General features: G+C 36.3%; 1 long non-coding RNA gene across 1 annotated transcript in view; it reads right to left on the bottom strand.

The window, feature by feature from the left end:
- Window positions 1-576: 576 nt before the first annotated feature.
- LOC121422472 overlaps window positions 577-22652 on the bottom strand; it is a 51698-nt gene continuing 29622 nt past the window's right edge. The window contains exon 3 of the long non-coding RNA XR_005971169.1: window positions 577-897. This is a non-coding gene — a long non-coding RNA (uncharacterized LOC121422472). The remainder of the gene's footprint in view (window positions 898-22652) is intronic.

Below are 22652 nucleotides of genomic sequence, written 5' to 3'. Positions count from 1 at the left end.
TTCTACTTTGAGTTGTTCCTCGAGCTCGTCATTAAGATCATCAGTACCAAGAAGTTGGGCGGCCGCAGCACTGGCTGCCTCTGTAGTTGGCTGCTCGTCAAGTAAAAAGTCTATATCATTGTTGTTATCTCCGATGATTTGCAACGCGCTGGTAATGTCGATTCCGTGCTCTGTTGATAAACGGTCGAGGTCTGCTTTAAGTCCAACTACCATATCAGACAGTGCTAAAATATAATTCTTGGCTAGAGTCAGAGTTTCAATTTTGGACAGTTTCCGTTCCGCGCGTACGTGCGGAATAATATTGCGCAAGTTCTGGAAGGCATCGTTAAGTGTGTGCATGCGCATGCGTTCTCGCTCGTTGCTTTCTAACCGACGAACGTTCCTTTCACGCGCGCTGACTCCTTTTCGCCGCCGTGTTCCGCTACCGCTTTTCCGACCGCTTTTTGACCGCTTTGCACCAGATTCTTCCATGAGGGACCCCGTCGAGGATTCACATTCCCCTGACCCATCGTTTGATCCGTCCTCTGTAGAGTTAGTCCGACTCAATTGTCGCTTTTGTCCTCTGCGTTTTTTCGAGCTCGTTTTATTGCTTGGCATCCCAGCGGATTCTGCGCACCATGCTTCTACGTTCGGCGGCGAATGGTCGACGATATCGAACTGACTCCACGACATCGTCCCTTTCATCTATGTATCTTTCTCACCAACAAATCAAGTGCGAATTCCTAGTTTCACGATTTCAAAGTGAATCGGAGCTAAAAGCAATTCAACAGATAACCGTCAGCAGAGCTTTGTGGTCCAGACAGCAGGCATGAAGAGTTCGGTAATCAAGCGTGTTGGTGTATCCGGCAATAGTCCATCCGGTGAATATCCTCTATGATGTTCTCAAGTTGACGAAATCTGAAACGAAAAGAAGCAAAAATTATATATTAGCAACTTCGCAATAATAAAAGAAGATGTACATCGTCTAACAATATACCAACTCTTCAAATGAAGATAAATGATGATTTATAAATTGTCATTTCACTTTTGTATGACACTGTATGATAAACTTACTATATCGTTTTAAATGAATGTTAACGGGAAATTAAGGTAATTACATGATCAATCCATCATTTTAAAGTTAAAAGTCATTCACAATCAAAAGCTTATTTACACGAGATTCTGTTTAACATGGTTTTTCGTTACCAAGCTTATGTCAAGTTTTATCCCTCCCCATTGTAGGATTCTCCTAAAATACTTTGATGTGCCCCTTTCCCTTCTTCTGAACTGCTTTAGGAACACGAGATTTTTCCTTCCAATTCTACCGGTATACTGCTCACTTATAATTTATATTTTTTATCATGTATATCACTGTATCACACAGGTATATGTGCGTACATTTCCAGGCTGCATTTGCAAACTTAAAAAAAAAAAATGAATGCGATGCTGAATATATTACGGATTATGCATATAGAGTATTAGAATCATCGACTGGACCTTTGCAGAGAAAACTAAGTAAACACAGCATGCGATACATTGGGTGTGCAAACACTGAAAAAGGTTGTCATATTGGGTATCGTGAGAGGCGTAACACATGGCGAAGAAAACGGAAACACAACTTCAAATATCCGCCATCAGTCAACATTCAGTCAAGAAGCCATTGGGAATGTGAACATAATGGGAGACAAAATGATTGTAGAGATCTTATGAAACGTTTAAATTGTATCATATCGCACCGTTGCGGTTCTCTTGCCCTGTAGTTTTGATAATAAACATTTCAGTTTGATGAGATTATGGGGCGCAATATTCATTCCAACCGTTATTTACAAGAGGTAAACATACTCAAATGAAGTATTAGCACCGGAGAACATTGTAAAACAAATGTTTTGGTGACCTGGTGACAGTTCCCATCTTCCCAGCGTATATTTGACTGAGAATAATACTGCATATTTTCTTGAACATAGATTACCGAAGTATCTAGCTACAATAATAAGGGGGATGGTCATAAATATTGATGTGTTCTAGGTGCACGATGTAGTAGACAAACCACGAAAAACATCCTATTTGACTGAATACAACAAGCGTGCATTTCCAATCAAGTTTCCGACCCATCATTTATACGCATTGATGACTAAAAAGAAACAATGAAGAAACAAAATTTTCCATTTTCTTTTTGAGTAGACACTTGTGATCGCCTGATATTTTTTTTTCTTTCTTTCTTTCTTTTTTCTTTCTTTTTTTCTATCTTTCTCATCCATCTATGAATAGCGATTACGGATATTATTCCACCTCATCAGGCATGTTTAATATTCAATGAGTACGTGTCCATTTCGCAATATGTCTGGGCCCATCAGTTTATGATTCATTCATGTCCAGTGCGCTATTAGTTTAATTGGTGTCACGGACTCTTGATCAGTATGATACACCGGATAATTACTGAGGGAAATAGTAATGACCAATGCCCTGGTAACGGGTGATATCCAGTGATATTGTACTTATAGTGATCAAAGGCAACCGATGAAATTATTAAGTTGGTGTCATAGACACTGATCGGATTGCTATACAGTGCGTATCAAAAAAAAGTTTACACTTTGAAAAAGCCCTGGGAATAAAAATACATACAAGATGTGGGTAATTTTTTCACATATAATATTTGGTTTGGGTCTCATCTATCCAATGGAAGTAAACGTTTAGACAGAATGTTACAATTGAGTGAGTATTGTCCATTTTTGTAAAGCTCGCAGAAATCTGTTTGCGCAGAAATGCTCGTTTTCACACTGTGTCAAGGGGAAAGAGCGAAATCAAACCTACCCTTCAACACATTTCTCATACATTTCCCTTGCACTTTTAGTCAGAAGAAATAAAACGGATACATTCAAGCATTCTGTAACAAGTTTGCCACCCAAGTTAAAATTTCAACACTTAGTAAACACATCCTTTACCCTTTTTGTGCCAGCTGGATCTGAGGACATAACTAAATCTGAACAAAAGTTTATATCAGACATCTCCATCAATTTTTTACTAAGTTTTTATCATTTAAAGTAGGTTTACATTTCATTTTCATTTAATACTTGTATCTCCACATTTTCCCTAACTTGACAATGATTAACAAAATTAAAATCAAGCCCAAGCCATTTCATGTAAATCACAGCTCAGTGTAAAGCAAATATCGTCACGATGGCCTCGGTGTGTGGGGGAGTAGGGTGGGGCGCAATGCACTCTTCGAAGTGTTTTGGGCAAGGAAACAAGTTTGAAAAGGTAAAAGATATCTTCGAATCAATTTTACTAGCTAAATTCCACGTGTTCTTCATTATTAATGTCTTCTTTTATTCGCATAACTATTTCAGAGTTCTGCACAAATCATTTTCCACTAACTTTTTATATGTAAGTGGTGCTCACTCAAGCGGAAATATTTTTCGTCAGTTATATCGTCATTTGCTGAAATGGAGCTGTACCAATGTTAAAATGTGGAAAAATCTTCAGGATATTACAAATGTATAATTTTACAGGATTTTTTCTAAGTGTAAACTTTTTTTTGATACGCACTGTATATATGTAAATGCATATAAATTTACCATCGCTGCAGGGGAACTAAACAAACCGAAATGGAAGTAGAAGGCCTATTGACTAAAATAGCATCATGAAGCTATAAGCATAAATCAAATATAGTCAATATCTTAAGCTTAATACATGGATGCATTACTATTGTAAAAAGCTTGCTTTTCATAATTGGAACTTTGGAAATTTTACTAAAAACTTAAGTAAGAGACGTCATGAATTGTCTTTTTCAAAATTCCAGCATTTTCATGACAATATCTCGGTAGAGTTTGATAGAATACATCCACACACCAAATTTGACCTTAATTAGTTAATGATAGCCCTATAATTTCATTGTAACGCCATCTTCGGTATATTTCATGCTGATAGAATGTATAATTTTCAAGTGAGTTTAACACATTTTGAGACAAAGGTATCACAGAATTTTACAATGTTTAGTATGATTTTTAAACAATAAATGACCTTGGATTTTACCAAGCATAATTTGCACGCAATAATTTTGAGAGAAAGAATGTCATTTTTATGTTGTCCAATAATTATTACTTGTATATTGATTATGAGCACGTAATGATAGTTTTCTTTAACATAGCCAAGGTACTTTAAGTGTACTTTATCTGGAATGGATGGAATGCCATTATAAAATTCGAAAAACTAACATCACAATGTAATCACGAAAATGTTGTTAACTTTTAAAATTTCTTGTTATAATCATGTTTTGATGGAGTTTTAAAATTATTTTATTTCATCATTTCAAAATCAAGACGGTCCTTACTAAACAAAAGAACAAGCTCATCCAAAGTAAATTGATGTTTTGTAAAATGTCCAGAGTTTACAGCGATTCTCGTACAGGCGTACGGTTCATAACCAAACTTAAATTTACAATGTTTGATTGGATTGTGCAGAAATAACATGAGCTTTAATATTTCAGAAGTAAGTCTTGCTTCCAGTATGCGGGTTGGCTTCCGTCATGCTATTACAGTCTAGCTGAGTTGATCGATGCATTGAAGCGCATGTTTCCGTATTATGACTCGATTTATCATTGATGACGCTTGAGGTTGGTTAGTGGGGAAGAAGGGAAATAAAATCACATTCAGCACATTAAAGACTGGGTTGCTGACACGATAAGAAGACTTAGGAAGATGGCCTTGGGGTTTCAATAACGATCCACCAATGGGAAGGTAATAAGATGATGTCAGCGCAGAATGAGACTTTAAAGGTATCTTATCTTGTTTATTTGACAAGGCAAATGAGGTCTCGCATTTTCACACACACACACACACAATCAAATTACGGCTTATTGCTTAGAGTAGGTATGGGAATCTAATCTCAATATAAAAATGGTCGAATTACGTCAGATATGCAACATAACACCTGAGGTCCGTTTTATAAAGACTTAGGCTAATAGTACCTTTGAAATTATGGTAACGAACCTCGAAGATTGACATATGACTGACTGATGAGCCCCGTTACTATAAAAGTTACCATGATTTCAAAACTCATACAATTGCAAGTCGTTTAAGACACGAGCCGCAGGTGTCGATTCCATGAAAAGTGTGTTGTCTTAGTAAAAACAAATTCTATTTTGAGCTAATCAGCAGTGGATAACAGAACTTGGCTTTTGATCTCTAGGATCGTTGTTCAGACGCAAGTTTTAGTGGCAGGTGCTTTACAAAGACATGCTGTTCTTTACGAACTTGGGCAATAGTTGGTGTAAATTGTCCCTGCCTATAAAACCGTGTCAATGAAGTAAATAAACTAATGGTAGAGTGTTGGGGCTTTCCCTCTTGATCGATAGCGCTAAATATCTTAAAGGGTTATTCATGATTTTGGAAGAAGAAAGTTCGTTAAGCCATGCACTACCATTACTGGATCCCACTAGACGTGCTTATTTCTAAAATGAAATCTATACATTCCTGCATGATTTTTATTTACCTTCAATTCCTGCTTTCATTCTATCTCTCTCTTACTTGTGGACAGCCTATTAGAAACTTGAATTTCCTTTATGATAAATTTCACATATATGCAGAAACTGGCACCAAAAAGCTGTAACCCCATTCTCCGTTTTCCAGAACGGCTTCAGGTTACAAAAACAACCGAATAGTTCTTTCAAATTTGAAAGACGTTTTTCCTATTTTCTGTTTGTGACAATATTTTAACCAAGCGAATTTTGGATGTCTTGGGTAATTTGATACGTGGGCATATATATCTGTTGGAAGTGACTAAAAATAGAGGAAGTCAGATGGAAATGCGGCTGAAATTAGAGCGTGGTTGGCGATTGAAGCAAGCCACGGAGCTTAGTGACAGGAGAGTGTAGTGCATTGATCAGTAGGAAACAGCAGCTATCCTGTTTCATTTTTCACCCTCCCGAGTCCATTTCCCTCCGGGGATGGGCATCGATTGGTCCACGGCACTTTACCACACATTATTCACCTAAATCCGAATGCAGCTGTTTTCATAAACACGATAGGGATTCTTTTCCTATTCCAAAGTGGTTTTAATCGCTCATTTTTCAATTTCCTCAACTCGGAGGATCTGCGCTTTGAAACGAGAAAGAGAAATTCCCTGTCAGTAAAAAGAAAAATATATCAAGAATATTCTTCCGCTTTGCAAGGATGTTACTCACAATTTATAAGTGATACTATATTCTACTATCTGATATCTCACATTCAAAAATACTCTTTCGTAAAACTGAATTAATTACTTCACGATAAAATTATGTGAAAAAGGATTGTCAATTGTGCTCATACGTGTTGATTGTTGATTTAATGCTATAATTATGGATATTTTACATGCATACTCTCTATCATAGTTTTGTTCAATTAAAGTGATTTTTGAAACTTATTTTCTTTATATGTTGCATTAAGATCATCAATACTATTTTCGGATTATCAATGTATTGATGATGAATTGATTTATGTTGTAATGTATCTTCCTTTTGTGTTTTTGTTAATCACTATTGTCACCAAAAACAGAACCTTGTAAATACGATACTGATTCGTGCTACCCTGTACAAATAATAAAATAGATATTCATTCAGCAAGAAATACATCTACCCGTCTAACGTGAGGTAAATTCTTCAAAAAAAGATGTGAACTTTATAGTCGGGGGCAAACATAGGAACGCCTTAATGATAATAATAAGTATTTTAATGCGCACTTTCTAATGGATCATTACTCAAGGCGCTACATATTAGATAAACAAAAACATTGGAAATAATCACAATTAAAATCATCAAACATAACATTCATATGAGGAAAAAACATGGCTTTCACTAATATGATTTTAACTAACAAAAAAGATGGATATGCGTGCAATTCAAGTACCCTACACTGTTGATAAATAAAGATTTATATGAATAGATGAATAGATTTAAGAAGTAAATTCGAGATTCAAGACATCCTGTGGCAGGTTTCGTTCGAAGATCTCAGAGGATTAGTATGTCATTCTTGAAATGGGATATTGTGGCCTGAAAGATTGTACCCTTAAAAAATAACTCTATTTACGTCTAAAGTAGATGTGAAAACACTGCGAGATAAGTGTGTGGACATCGAGGGGGATTGTGTTCGTGCGTGAGTATGTGTGTACGTGTTGGAATGGGTGTATTGGTCTGCGAGAGTGTGTGTGAGGGCGTGTGTTTGTATTTGAAAGGACATGTCGGGATGCAGAGACTAATGGGGTTGTTGCAAGAAATTTGCGATCAATTGCAAGTCAGTATTTGGTCCCTAAATCAATCATATGTCTTGCAATTAATTGCAAATTCATGATTGATTGCAGATCTGCTCCTTGAAACAAGGTGTGAAATCTGATTTGCTCTAGCTAACGTTGATCTATCAGTTTAAAAAACACAACATAATATTTGCAATTGATTGCAAATATTTTCTTACAACACCCTCTAAAACGTCTGCGACCGCGACTAGAGACATAAACGTTTGGGATTCCCGACCATAGCACATTTTTGCTAGATATTCTAGCATCTACATGTACATCAAAAAAATCTTTTACAAAACAATGAATATGTGAAAGATATACTTACATTATACCATAGGTGCAATGTGTGAAAGTGTTGTGTTTTTGCAATCGTTAGTCATTAATAGACTGCAAATGCCACACACAAAGATAAGACAATTAATGAGAAAGAGATACAGTGAGATAAAGTTATGGAGATAAGTAGAAGACAAACAGGACGAAACAACAGCTAATAGATTTTCGAATTGACAAAATACATTAACTTTCTCAAGAAGTTGTTTTTGCGAGGGCGTCTTCAAATTTACGAAACAGGCAACGAAAGAAAAGAAATGGTCCAATTTCTTTGGGAGAGAGTTTGTGATTTGTAACCATAATCCTTGAAAAAGGTTTTGGGCATTTGAAGAGCTTTGGTGAAGACGTGTAAGGATTGTCAATATAAAAAAAGAACGAATCTATTTCGAAGACTCTCTGTCACCTCATATATATACTGTATGTTTGATACATCTCTCTTCTCCTGTTATTTCCATACTTTATACCTCTTTCTTTTTTATTTTTCTGTCAGCGTGGTGATATTTCTCGTTTTGAACGTTAAGGTTCATATTACCTATCTCTGATGCCCAATATCACTGTTTCTGTAGCTATCTCATGTTTGTTTTCTTTCTTTCAAATCAAGATATCTAATTTAGCTGTCACTGTCTGGTATCCCATTTTTTTCTTCCATCCTCTACACTGTTTAACACAGCGTTATTCCACATCATTCTCAACCTGTATGCGACTGTAGACCATCCCTTTCTCATGCCATCTCCCTGTCTTTGTCCCTATCACTCTCTATCTCTTTCTCTCTTTCTCTGACTTTCTTTCTGTCTGACCTCAGTGGATTATAGGAAGGAAGATGACGTCGTTGGGTGTAGCATGCATGATCGACGATGTAGACAATGGTTCTCAGAAGAGGACTTGAAAGGGGGAAGGGTTCTAAAGAAATTAAAGGTATTCTACAACCTTTATACATGTCCTAAGACAATGATAAAAAAGAAAGTGTTTTGTTGTTGAAAGTTTAAGAATTATTTTTTATCTTTAATCCCCATTTATCTTCATCATCATATCATCATCTCACAGCATAATAAAATATCATTTGAAACTTGTTGATCTTTCCTCGAAATAGACACGTTTTGGATGTCATAATGGACCCCTGAGGATATAGGGATATCTGTCTTTGTTGTATTTTGTTGTATTCTCCATTTGGATATAAACTGGGCCATTCATCTGATATCCCACTTAAATATCATCACTTATCCTTGTTTATTGTAGTTAATCCGAGAACCTCGATAGACCGAGATTGTGTTTGCTCGCCAAAACCAACCATAATGTCCCTATCGAATCGTGGTCGATGCAACGGGAATACGATCGTGCAGTCGAGAAAACAAATCTTGTCCAGTTAGGGAGATTTCCTTAGGGGTTTTGATTTGGTCGCCCATGCATTTTTGATGAAAGAGAACTTAAAGCGAAAGTATAACGTTGTGATAGAATCATGAAATGACTGTCTAGACCCCCATTCATTCATATTGCAAAGCAGACGTGGAAACAGGGGGATAAACTTTCAATTTCTTAAAATTTTATTATTCTACGTCCAAAATTACTTTACTTTAGCATCCTTTATTGTGTAAAACGTTAAATTATGTTACCTAGATATTATAAACCCCGAATAATTAGGAGCAAAGATACCAGGATATAACTATGTCCCTGTCAATATATGAAAATTATCCAATATATTGCTGATTCAGCTTAATCCAAAATGCATTTGATTTTAAAAGCTTCATTTTTTTTTACCAGTATGAAAGCAAAATAAATAGAAATCGATGACATTAATCTGTGAAATCGCAAAGTCATTAATACATTGATATTTTAATTTAAAATTGTATATTTTGTGAGATGGTGATACTAAATCTGTTATATCGTAATCAAGATATTAAGCATTTCATCAATGAATAGCATAAAAATTTAAACAGTTTATCATTTTTATTCATCCCTTCTAATATCTTAAGCGAGCTGCCAGAGGAATGGGTGGGATTCGCCTGTCTTTTCCAACAATATATGGATTAATCATCGCTAGAAATAAACAAATCCATTAATAATTGCTGTTCCGAAATTAAGTGCATTTTGAAAAATTATTAAGTATATTCTTAAAATAATTCCAATCCTGCAAGAAAACTCAGCGAAAGCTTCTTTAAAAATGACGAACGCGCCGACAGGCTGCAGCGAACTCGGCGACGATGACGCGCTGCAGCACGAGTCGGTCATCGTCAGGACCAACCGGGTCCCTTCGATCAGCATTCGCCGGTACCGCTCTTCGTCACGCCCGGGGTGAAACACAAGAGATGATGAATTATTCACCGCGACCAAAATGTCAGTGGTAAGGCGATCGCTACGCTACCCGTGCGGAGTGGCAAAATCAGCGAGTTAGCTGAAAGTTTATTCCGCAAGTGCTAGAATAAGACGCGAAAAAAATATAGAAAACTGACGTTCGAAGTCAGTAATGGAACACCCCCTAAATGGTTGAAATAATTCAATGAATAACGCCACTGACTTGTGCATAGCATACAGAGTGACGTCCGAACGGAAGAGGGGATGAGAGGGTGATTGTGTGTGAGTGTGTGTGTGTGGGAGACAGAGAGAAACAGAGAGAGAGAGAGAGAGAGAGGGGGGGGGCGAGAAAGGGGTAGATGGAAGGGGAGGGGAGAAGGGGTGTTTGTAAATTAAAAAAAAAAACGGGCAGAAATCATTTTGAGAGTTCTTAGAGCTGGTAACTCTTCTGAAAAAAAAACCCAGCGAGCCAAGGTTAGGTTTAAAGATACTTCCAATGACATGCATTAATGACTAGTACTATAACCGAATTTATTAATCAACCCATGCCCCCCTCACTCTACCCCCTGAATATTCAAATTCTGAACGTCTTCTCTTCCCTCCTCTCCAGCAAATACATGCATGCTCATCTCTTGTCACACCTACGGCTTTATTAATGTATACATAATTTACATGCATGTCATTACGCAACTTGTTAATTTTCTCACTCAGTGTTTAGAACTGTAGAAAGAACCCGCTTACAGTTACAAAAGACAACCTTGATATTTTGATACCCCACTTCTTACTTTGAGTTAACACGGTCCGGTCAATGTGGTATGTGTGTATGGGGGGGGGGCAGTGTGTGATTGGCGCACAGACTTTTCATCATACGCCGTGAAATTAACATCGCTGTCTTTAAATTGCTCTTGACGAAATTACCTACAGCTGACCTATTGAAGTATTCTAGCATCGATTGAATAATATTTGTTGATGTTGGGTGACACATGTGTTGGTCATTCTATTATTAGATATTATGAGCACAATACGCCAGTGAATTCAATTATCCTACAAAATTTGGATACAAAACTTTTGTATCGAAGTAGTTCTTTATAACAGAATTTTGAAGTAAATCCAAAGGTGATAAACTTAACAACTTTATGCGGCATATCCATTAGAAAGAAACGAATAATTACTTATTAGAATTAAACTCCATAATGATAATGAAAAATGAACGAAATTGCTTCATCTCCACAAGTTGCTTTTTCAGATGCACTGGCTTATATTCACTCATACTATTTTTCCCCTCAAATATTGATGGAAAATGAAATGGAATGCAAGATGAAAGTAAATTGTTTATGATGATGATAATTATCTGAAATAAAGCACTTCAAACGGAACATTAACGTATCGTTATCAATACCGTCGTTTCCATGCTCTATTAACTCAACAAAATTACCTTGACATTTGCTATTACTTTCCGATATCTCATTCTAAGAAAAGATTGGTGGAGGGGGAGCCTATTCAAAGATACCAGACAATAAAGACTATTAAGATATCGATTTCTTTCAGACATTATACCTTGGGTACTGGTGAAAATAATAACCACTGATCAATGAACATATCCTGAATGTGTAAGTAGTTCTTGAAGAAAGATATTACATTATATCGTATCTTCCTCAACAGACCAGGAAATCATGGAAGGATTTGCCAATATTTTTTTTCATTCTTCAAAGCACTCCGATGAGTATCAGTTCATTTATATCAGGATAAACGGCATATTAAAAGCATCGTGATAATAACCATTTGTAGTGAACTGAATGATAAGATAAAAGAAAAAAAACTGTAATGCTTACAAAGATAGCAAGCATTTGCCATATTTTCATAGTCAATTTGAAAAAATGGATGCAATCAACTTCGTAAACCGATCTTGAGGATTGTCAACAGGTGGATTGCAATTTAATGCATATTAAACACAATTGCTTTTATGTCAGGCATACCTCGATAAAGCCTACCCAATCCTATATAATAGTTGTACGGAAGAACTGATTATATTGACCCCAAGGTTAAGTATATTCTTTTATTGTGAGTCATTCCGTCTTCGAACAGTCTGCTCGCAGTAGCCTTTACCCCCTTGACTGGCTAAGATGATGAATATTTCATCTTATTAAACACTGTAGTATCGTCGCTTTCTTTGAAAGGTTAGTGTTCGCTTCGAGCCGCTAGTGATTAGTAATAGAGATTCATCCGATTGGTAGAAAAGAAGAGAGATGTGAGAGAGAAAGAGATTGGAAGAGATTAACAAACATATAAACTGAGGGGGACAGACAGAGATAGACTGAAGGAAAGTGACAAACTGCTAGATAGATAGAAAGAGAAGGGAGACAAGGGAAAGGAGATATACTGCTGATGGAACATCATGCAATAAGTAATAGAGATTTTAAAGAGTTGGCATTTGCAAGAGTCATGGACATTTAGAGCAGTAACCGTTGAATGGCAAAGTTAACATAATTTTAAGTCGAATGGGGATACGAAACGGTATCCCGATTCCGAAATAGACTATTTGAAAGATTCCTGAAGCTATTCCGAAAATAATAGGAGCGATGCATTTTAATGAAATAAAGAATAAAACGGTGGTCACGGGATCACTCAACTTTCCTCGGTTCTATCTCGTCTAGATGCCAACCACCAACTGGTATGAAGCCTTGCATTATGCAATAACATACTCTCACTTTCGATACATGTGCTTGAAGGGTAATGAATCTCCAAGGGAATGCGAGATTGCTGCCGAGTCAACCTTGTACTCGAATTGTTCTAGAAATGCCAAGCGGGAAGGTTTTAAGGTAGTATATCTGGTGTAATATCCTGTGACATCAGTGTGACAGTCGAAGCCGTCTTTTCTCGGTTAATCAACATCAGTTGGATTCCAACTGACATGTTTTCATGCCACCTTATCCTCATCGTCCTTTAAAATGGTCGGATGACTGCTTGCTCCGGATGTTAAATCGGATTTTAGGTTCCCGACTTTGTCGCCGTCCTTACGAAATTCCATCTTAAAATCTCTTCTTAGGCCGTTCCTCTTCCCAGTTATGTCATTACTCTCTTTTTAAAATCTCTTGTAGAAACCATTCTTAAAGAGACGGTAGCTATAGAAACCAATCTTGATAATTTCTCTCGTTTGTGTATCTTGAATAATAACTTTTGTTCCTTGCAGATTTGTATTTTAGGTTCTTCACTTTTATGAATGTTTATTGCTTTGTATCTGACTTTTTCCGTCTCCCATTCCCAACACTTGATTTTATTTCTGTTTTTTTTATTCTTCACCCTTATCGTTTTAAATGGACATTTATTCAGCTCTGTTCAAATTTTGAGAAAAATTCAACTCTCTTTTTTTTTCCTCTGCAATTTTCTCGCCACTGAGTCTGTCTTGCAAATCCAACTTCCACGTTCGTCACCTCATTCTCAAAATCTCCTCCTTATTCCTCCCTCTCTTCACCCTATTATTTCTACTATTCTCTCGTAAAGCATCCCATAAATCACTCCAGAATGTTTGTCAGTCCATTGGGATGGTTTATTTTTAACACTTTCTACATTACCTTTCCTTCGCTATCCTGTCAAGTTCATCTCATTTATATCTCTTCAGCTCATCTTTATTCGCCATGGAAACGGTGTAGTTTGGACCTGCAGTTTTCTTCTGCATGTTATGTGTATGCACGCAGCTACCGTAAATAACGAAAAAAGGGGCGGGAAAGTTTTTATGATGGGGATTCGGGCAAACAGACGTCAGCGTAGGAACGTCAGACAAAGTTTAAAGTAAAACGCTTGGGCTGCAATGCCCGGCAGGAAAACTCGGGCATGTAAATAGCAGGGAGATTCTAACGACCAACTTGTGTCTTAGAGAGTGTTTATTAAAAGCTTTTCCAACGTATTAGTCTACCCTGGAGACACTCTTATTGACGTGCAATCCTTGTTGAATGCCAGTGGAGGGAGGTGATGTGTCTCGGTGCAACTGGTGCTTGCAAAAATACCCCATAAATTAATTTCCGTAAATTGGCAACACGAACCTGTTAACGAGTTTCGTGTCAAATATCCAATCCATCTTCAATTCGGATGTAAATAAAGAATATGTGTTCATTGCATTTTTTTTATGTATGTATGTATGTATGTATATATATATATTGTGTGAAATATCACTACTCATACGCTTCCAACCGGTAAAGGAGACGGGAATAAAACCAGAAATGTTAATTCCTTCAACTTGCTGCGATAATAATGAAACTTGACCGTTTGAAAATTGGCGCTTTATATCAGATCTCAATTCATGGTTCAAATATTATTGAACACAGTTTCTACCTGTATCTTAAAATTTCATCGTATCGAATACAGGAAAAAAATGAAATATTCATTGAAATAATTTCTTTATCAGAATTTTGATTGATATTGATCATATTTTTCGGTCTGATACATACCTTTACTACTCAGAGGCTACTGATGAAAATGTTTATGTTACATTGTTCGAGCCTCAAGCGTCAATCATGAACAAAATTAAAAGTATGTCAATAAGACATTGCTACCTTGACCGTGTTAAATCGTGATGGATAAAAGATGAATGAACTTTACCCTGTTGCTTGTTATGAATAGGCCGATTTTGCTGTACGGTATATACATTTTAAATTTTCCATATATTTCTAACACTAAACCATTATACATGGCTCGCTATAATTTGAGAGAAAAAGCACCACTCCCGTACAAACACTGCAAAACAAGATCGAATTCTGATATTTGAACCTTTCACACGTGCTTCCGAATCTATAGAATTTTCCTTCAGCAAGACGAATATTGTTTCCCGCCATTGCCGCAAAATATACTCCGTGATGATCTCTCCTTTCTCATTCCTAAACTCTCCTTTTTTCTCTCTCCCTTTCACTCAATCTCTCTATTTCTTTCTCTAATACACTCACTCTGCAGCTCTATCTATCCCTATCTACTTATCTAGCTATCTCTCTCCTGTTTCTAGACATCACTCTCTTTATATAAAGATCTATCCTTGTTTCTCACGCTCCTCCCCTCACTCCCTTTCGCTATTTTGATTCAATTTATATCCTTTGTTTCGAAACCCTTTTACAGATTATTTTCCATGACTGTATTTTACTTTGACTATCACTTTCCCCTTCCTTTGCCTTATTTCATCTTACTTATTACTTGTATAGGTATTATGCTTAATTCTCATGACTACTATCACAATACTCTCCATGACTAGGAATTTGTGTCATAATGATCTGTTATTTTCATTTACAAAATCAATCTTTTCTATTTTTATTCTAGGTAATGCCTACCTATCTTCATATATTTACTTACACACTCTTTCTATTGCGAGATCAATATTTCTGTTTAGCTCCATCTGCTGTGTGGTGTCTATTATTTCGATTTTGATCACGAATCATTTGACCTGATTCAAATATTTTAATTGTTTCTTTGTCTTAGTCTCATTTCATAATTCCTACATGTGAGTGGGTGAGTGTGTGTGTGCGTGGTTGTGTGTGTGTGTCTTCCTCTCTGGCGCTTTCCTTCTCTATTTTCTATTTCTCTCAAATGTTTTTTTTTTCATCCTAAATTTAGGTTTGCATTTACAATTCTCTATTTATCAAACGAATGTTCTTTGAGAATACACCCCGGGGTCATATGAACCCATCTTTATATCAACACACACACTCACTCACACCCACACACCCTTGCACACATCTTCACTCTTCCTCTCCCGCTTTCTTTCGATGTCTTTGGAGTCTCTCTCCCTCTCTCTTCTTCTTTCCGATTCTCTCTATTTCTTCCCCTCCTCCTCACAGTCTCCAAACATCCTTACCTGTACCATATCTTCTGTTTCCCATTCCAATTTATCAACGCTTTGTATCTGTGATGTATTCTGTCACATATCGCATTTCATCTCCATCATCTTTGAAATAAAATTTCTAATTTTGTGATTGCAGGAGGCAGTGTAATCTATCTCCCAACCCTCTCCCAGCTCCCCGAATGCAGCCATTTATCATTAATACGTGGTTTCTGATCACGTGATTCCGATGAGGCATTGAACCAAGCTTTGCATTTTAAGGCTACATTTTCAATTTTGGTCCCCATGGTTACATGAATAGCAACGGGGTGCGAAATATTACCACTTCTTATTCCTGATAATTAATATTTTCTTGGTGACTGTTTACAAGTAAACTATATTATTCTGGGTTCTTTTTTTTAACTAGATTTAACTAGATAACCAGAAAGCGAACGTTATCTAAAACGGTGATATTGGAATTAAAAGGACTTATTTTGGAATTGCTTTTGATATGGATATGTATTTATAATATTGCTGCTAGAATATCATATAGCTTACTTTCATATATGCTACATTATAGAAAGCTATAATTCTGTTATTTTTTCGCATTCATTCCGTCAAAGATAATACTTATGTAAATTGATTTTCTCTAAACTGCATTAATACAGTGATACTAAAAATAAATTCATCTAATAAATCTCTCGAATAAAATTCAGTCAGCATATACCATACACATTCTATCTATATTAATCTGTATTATGGAAAATATAATGTCAACTTCGGAGAGAAGGTCATGGGAATAAAGGGGTAATGAATCCGTAATGAAAATTATTGTGTCGATTGACGTAATAAAGTAGTCATTATTTACGAATAAAATTGGCACAACACAGGCATCACTTCGTGAAAACGGTTGGCATAGCACTACACTAGACATGCTATAGGGCTCTTTTTAAAGCCGAAACGTAAATCTCACTTTTGTATTATTTTTTTTTATTCAAAGCATAATAAGTTTACTTTTATTATTCCATATTGTTGATCTTAAATTAATTTAAGTTTAAGGATTGTTATGTTTGCTTTCTGCTTGAAGGGAAATAAAGACATTAGGGAGGGTTAAACCTGCATTGTCGAGAAAGATGGATATTCAAATTCGCAACTTTATTAAAAAACAATGCAATATGACATCGCTCTTGATATAATTTCCATCATTGTCAGTATGGATGCTATTAAGAATTTTCAGCCTCCCCCTTTCTCTCTCACACACACATGCTTACTCGTTCAATATCAATCTGTTTCCCCCTTCTTTCGCCTTTTCGTCTTTAATAACACGTTCTTTAACATTTTTTCCTCCCCTCCGGAGAAAATTCTAACGCCATTGCAAAGATATTGATTCGTTGCAACCGTTTGCATATCACATTTTATAGCACAGAATATGAGCATTTGCTGTATTAATTAACCTTTCATCAGACAATGCAATGTCGGGTTTCAAACATTTATGTAAAAGGGCTTAACAAGATTGTGACGTAAGTCTCAAAGGAAGGCATATAAAATGTCTTGGAAGTCTTTACAAAAATAAAAGAAGTACTGATGCAGCGAAAAAAAAATCGATGTTTTGAAAAGTGGAAATATTCATGGGAAGTATTTTGACGGATGCATTTAAAGTTTCATGCCACCGCTAAGCGTCTCTGTGAGTTCGATATTTCCATAAAGGGATTTGATATCGCCATTTCATGGGTAAATACGTTCTCGTCTGAGAGATGAAAAAATAGATTTTCCTCATAACCAAATCGTATGGGGAATGGTTTCACAAAAGTGCAAGAAGCATTCACGATATTGTGATTATTTTTCTGCCAGTGGGAGGATAATGCTACCTTGCCTTACTTTCTTCATCGAGACATTTCCATGATTTCAGGGATGAGAAATAGGTACACGGGCTTCTACACTGAAAAAAACTCCGGTGTTGATTTAACACCAGCCCAGAATCTACATATGTCCACATCAGAGAAGTGTTACACAACACCAGTTTGGTTTTGGTCTAACACCAGATATGTGTTTATACAACACCAATTAGTACTAAAACAACATCGGTTTGATTCCAAACTGGTGTTATTTCAATACTTCTCTGGTGTGGACAGATATAGATTCCGGGCTGGTGTTATATCAACGCCGAAGGTTTTGCAGTGCAATTTTTAAACAAATTATTGCGATTTTCAATTCTAATAATATATCATGTGTTGTGATATGTGCGAAACTTTCGGAGACGGGGAGTGTGCTTAACACTTTCACGCATTGCTTTTTAGCACGTTATTACTATTGTTTTTTTTTCGAACTCTGGGTTATGTCGTTCAGGGTTTTCAGTGTTTCTTACATCCTTTTGAAGTTGATTTTGCCCTTGGTAAATTGATATACTTTCTGCTATAGTGGGAAAGAAAACAAAATAAGTGAAAATGTTTGACATAAGAAAGAGAATTGACTAAAATGTAAACACGGATCAACAGTCACATTGGTTTTGTTTTAAACATTTATATTTGGTGTTTCACAACCACCTTTTAATTTCGATTATTTTCGGCAAAGGAGATTGTAATGTGGTGCGTGAGTGTAACAGAAACAGGGATTTAAAAATGTGAAAGAAAATGAACTTATTTTCACCCCCTTTCATAAAAGAACTTTATTGTCAGACAATATCAGTGTTTAAATGCAATCACGTCCCCATCATGATTCAGCTCAACACATCTCGCCACCTCACACCAGGAAACACGAGTCACTATGACGCCTGTAATGGCTTATAACTCCGTCTCCTTTGGTATAAAAATAGGTCCGAAGCTCACGGGGTAAACACCCGTAACGATCCGCAAAACGACAGCCACTTCCTAAATATGGACTGGGTCGTTTACATGAATACTTGCATCAACAACTGGCTCTTTGGCGAAATCATCAATATCTTCCCTCGAGCCGCGGGAGAGAGGGGAATATGGGCATGATTAGGGTTAATTGTTTTGCTTTTTACATCCATGGGCTGGAGAGCGAGGTTCAGAAAGGAAGCGGGAGGTTTGGGAATATTGTTTACAGTTTGTTATATTAGGAAAGTAGCATATTATTAGGCAAGGTTTCATGGGGCAGAATAAAAAAAAATATTTTATGACTTTAATGTCATCAAGCAAATGGCACGGATTTACTGAATAAAAAAAGGAGTTTTTTTTTCATAATGGCTGTTACCAGAAATGAGTTTGTAAATTATGATAAAACGTGTTATTTACAAACAACACATCCATTAATCGTCACAATCAGAGAGCCCTACGTTTCGATATTTTTTCCTTACGGTTCGAGAGCATTTCATTCTGTCTGTGTATCAATTTCTTTTTTTTATGTAGCTCGTCACGTGTTCAGAAAACACAATTTGGTGGTTACTAAATATAACACAGCCAATACCTATCAAAGAAATTATGTTCTCTATGGATATAATGCATTTATAATCCTTTTTAAAGTATCATTTCTAGTTTTTAGATAGTTTGTTGTCATGCGTGCAGAAAACATGCTTTTGTTCAAACTTAATATAACAGCAAAATTTTTTGAAAGAAATTGCAGTGAGTCCGGAAATCGTATGGATGCCAAACTTTAAATACCTAGTCAATCGGGTGGGTTTTTTAATGTTTTGGCAAACAAAAAAGAATTGACTTCTCTCTGAAAGCATTATTTCTTGAATCCGTGGGTAGACTGAAAGGCCAAATCTTATTCAATATCGTGGAGGGAGACAAAGGATTCTTCTACAACATCAATCTGGATACAAATGTGATGTAGGTTTTGACTTGTACAATGACCTTTTTCCTATCAGGTGTTGCCAGTCTTTCCCCATGGACGAGTGCCTTCGAGCTAAACCCGTAAATGTCATCGGTTGCTGTCATCAGTAAAAGCATTGTTTTCTGCATGAGTGTGAATGCATTACCGTCCCTTTAAAGCATGATTAGAACTATGGCAAAGCATGGACCTACTATGGGCAAAGGTACATGAAGTACATAAGGGTACAATTTAACATTCCAATTTTGTAAGAATAGAGTGACCTTAGGGGATTTTTAACCAAACCTTTAGTAAAACGTTCAGTCCTAAGAATAAAGTATTGGAAACAGTATTCACAATAATGAAAAAAGAAATATGTGGAAAAGAGGACGGAAAACCGTGATGAATAAGAAGACACCGGAATTCGAAGATGAATAGGAAGAAGGAGGAGGATAAGTTGTAGCTTACAGCAGAATAAAAGGATGATGATGATGATTGAAAAAAATGAATGACAAGAATTATTATAGATTTTCTTTCATTTAAACTGGAAATAACCTATATAGAGACTTAGATAAGGACATCAAACTTAAATTCAATTATATACTCAATTTTTTCAAAACGTATTCATCATACATTTATCGTGTCTTAATTCCGTATTTCTTTATCATGCAAGCAATTCATTCTCTCTGTTTCCATGGTTACCGATCGAGTATAATGGTATTAAGGAAAACCATATAGGATATAAGATGTTTAATGAAGCTGAGAATATGGAATTGTGGCAACGTCCATTGATGGCAGGAAAATAACCTTCCGGGAGGAAGAGTGTTTGATGATTATGATCTGGGTCCCGTCTTACAAAGAGTTACGATTGATCCAAACGATCGCAACTCCATGGAAATCCATCAGTGTCATAATTTTTTCTACAAGATATTTGCAAAATACCCGTTGTAAACAAAGGAGAACACACCAAATCGTCAAGAAATCAATGAATTTATAGATATACATTCATATCTCAAAAAAAGTTGAACAAACATGCATTTTGTATGTTGACTTTAATGGCTTTCCATATATGCGATTGATCGGATCAATCGTAACTCTTTGTAAGACGGGGCCCCGGAGAGGATTAAACGGGAGGTAGAACCTGTGCAGACAATTGGACATAAACAATAAAGAGAGTGGAGGGAGAAATAGCTAGAGAAACCCGGACAGAGAAAGAGACATTGACAATAAAACGAGAAATACGTAGACAGACGCAGAGACAATAAAATAAAGAGAGAGGGGATATTACGTAGAAAGGGAGGAAGGTATAAGAAATAGGGCTTCTTAAGTACGAAGGACGATGGTGAATTACCCGAATAAATGTAAAATAGAGGAGAGAGAGAGAGAGAAGAGTAAAGGACAGAGATAAGAAAGGAGAAAAGAGAGGAAGAATAGCAGAAAAGATAAGTAAGAAAAACAAGGGGAAAAGCAGAAAGGGGAGTACAAGAAGAAGAAGAAAAACAGCTTCACATGGACAGGTGAACATTGGAAATTATCAATTATTTACTACTGTCGCGCCCTAACACAAACATGAATCACAAGATTGCGTTCCCTTATTCTCTATTTTCATTGCAGGTGTGTTTGTATTTCATGCATAGCAGATCACACTGCACTTTTATATATGAAGGAAAATCGTCATTTAAAGCCCAGTTTAATAAAACATGTGAGATAGTTTGATATTAATTTTATTTTAATCATTGGATTTGGATGAAGTTCATATGATTTTTTTTTTGTTTTTACTTTTTTCAAAATCGTGTTTTGGGTTTGTTTTGATGATCTCTTTTAGTTTGAAACCAATTGATTCATTGTTTAGATTTTAATGGATATTTTCAACTATTTTGGGGTTCAATATTTAGATAGATATGTATACATGTGATAGTTTAATTACGCTATTGAATATGTAAATATTACTGATTCAATTATATTAATTATAACGAATTGTATGTTATGCGGACAAGGCTGTTGTGGTGGGAATGTTTTGAAACTGACAATGCTACCCTGTTTAAATAAAACTACGAAAAAATGATAAGAATAAATTAAGCAACAGTCACACCACAGAAATTGACTCCAAGTCGATCTAAGCTATTATGATATTTTGAATGGTATATCATCGCTATGTTTGAAGTCGCTTCCGTTGGTTTGATTATAGTCATGATAGCATTAATGTCAACCTAAGTTCCTAGTGGTCTATTGAGCAATGAACATGATGATGATGATGGCGATAGCGAGAACGAGAGAGAGAGAGAGATAGAGAGAGAAAAAAAGGATTGTCTTTTGCCCCGGAGAAATAATTATGTGAAATGGACATCCGGTACACATCAAAAGGGACACCGTCAAGATAATGATAATTGGTTTGTATCAACAAGACCTTAGCATGATGTTGCAAAGCAAGCAACATGTTGGTACGAAGGGGTTTGAAAGCTCTCTACAATGACTGAAATTGGTCTAATAGCTAAGAGCTCGCACTACTAAGATCCAAATGTCATTATCTCCATGTTGCGAATAATGGCTCGTATAGCAAACACCTATTACTTATAGAAGAGATAGGGGTAACGGCGTCACAGTTGCTAGGCAAAATTTAAACGTGGATAAAAGTGGACCCTCTTTTCATTTAAAAGTGTACTACCCGGAGACTTAAAGCATAAAAAACACCGTCTCCTTTGATAAATAATACCCCATAATCAACTGTTCATTAGATTTGCTAATGAAGAGATTTTTAAAGATATTTCCATCTCAAAAAATAGGTTTTGGAATGGTCACAGTTAAGCACCATGGTTTGTTTTGCAGTTGTGATAGTGTAGGTAACAAGTGACAAAACGACCCTGGCAGCAATTTGCTACTTCACTGGGACATCTTCATCAGAAAGTCACCCACCAACCATGTTAGTGCCGCAGTCGCACTTACTAAACAGACTCCAGACCGACAAAAATATTACGTTGTTAGCCATAACAAACCATCGGTCGGTTTGGATTAAGATTCGTCGGTGTGACTGTAGCCTCATAAACGAGATATACAAGGAATTACCAGGAGCAGGGGAGCAGGAGTCCTTACCGGTCCCTTGCTATTACCCCTGGTAGGTTGCAAACGTTAATCCACTGTTAGTCTTCATTGTCTGCGTCTTATCCTACACCCTTGTGACATCCGAAATGAGATAGGAAAGCGACCCGACTGTCTGCGT

Source organism: Lytechinus variegatus, chromosome 10, assembly GCF_018143015.1.
Source record: "Lytechinus variegatus isolate NC3 chromosome 10, Lvar_3.0, whole genome shotgun sequence".
Lineage (NCBI taxonomy): Eukaryota > Metazoa > Echinodermata > Echinoidea > Temnopleuroida > Toxopneustidae > Lytechinus > Lytechinus variegatus.
Note: the sequence above shows the minus strand (reverse complement) of the source record. Positions and strands in the feature narration are given on the sequence as shown.